We start from the raw sequence: 600 nt of genomic DNA, 5'->3' as shown, positions 1-600 counted from the left end.
GCCTTTATATGTGATTCATTCAAATAAAATTCTTATTTATTTTATCATATATCCTTTCTGGTGCTGACCCAGAAAAAATAAATCCATGGTTTTGATTATGTTGCAAGTTTTTTAACGGGAGGGAGATTGTCAGCTTTGTAAAATCTTGCAGAGAAATGTCCGCCCTGCAGTAACATCAGAAGGAAATTTAACCAGGTACCAAATACAAGTGGGAGAAGAAATGCAAAATACATATGGTAATCAATAATGCCACTCCTTGGGATTATTCCCATGATTTTGGGAGTTTGGGTATAGTCTTAGGATTTTGGGATTTTTATTTGAAAAAGATGAATACCTTGGGATTTTAAGATATTCTAATTCTGCCATAGATCTTGAATGCAGCATGATTTATTTTGTTAAAGTCTATTCAGGTATACCGATAATCGGATAAATATCTCTAAGAAAATACATGAATGATCTGGCTGAGGAAAGCCTAAATACCCTGACGCAAAACGGAAAATATCTCAGTTGAAAATGCATTACATATTACACATTCCGTTCTAGAAAACTAGCTTGAAAGGTTAGGTAGAAAAAAATGCATTATATGTATAACAGGGATAT

At 33.2% G+C, this 600-nt stretch overlaps 1 protein-coding gene across 1 annotated transcript in view; it reads right to left on the bottom strand.

The window, feature by feature from the left end:
- Positions 1-579: 579 nt before the first annotated feature.
- The window catches only part of LOC122262110 (uncharacterized), a 9,281-nt gene continuing 9,260 nt past the window's right edge, over positions 580-600 (bottom strand). The window contains exon 4 of the mRNA XM_043030051.2: positions 580-600. This exon is cut by the window's right edge and continues 430 nt beyond it. The gene's annotated coding sequence lies outside the window, so the exon portion shown is untranslated.

The sequence above is a fragment of the Penaeus japonicus genome, unplaced genomic scaffold (assembly GCF_977035675.1).
Source record: "Penaeus japonicus unplaced genomic scaffold, GWHDUDI00000001_assembly GWHDUDI00000012, whole genome shotgun sequence".
Classification (NCBI taxonomy): domain Eukaryota; kingdom Metazoa; phylum Arthropoda; class Malacostraca; order Decapoda; family Penaeidae; genus Penaeus; species Penaeus japonicus.
This window is presented reverse-complemented; position numbering and strand designations above follow the sequence as displayed.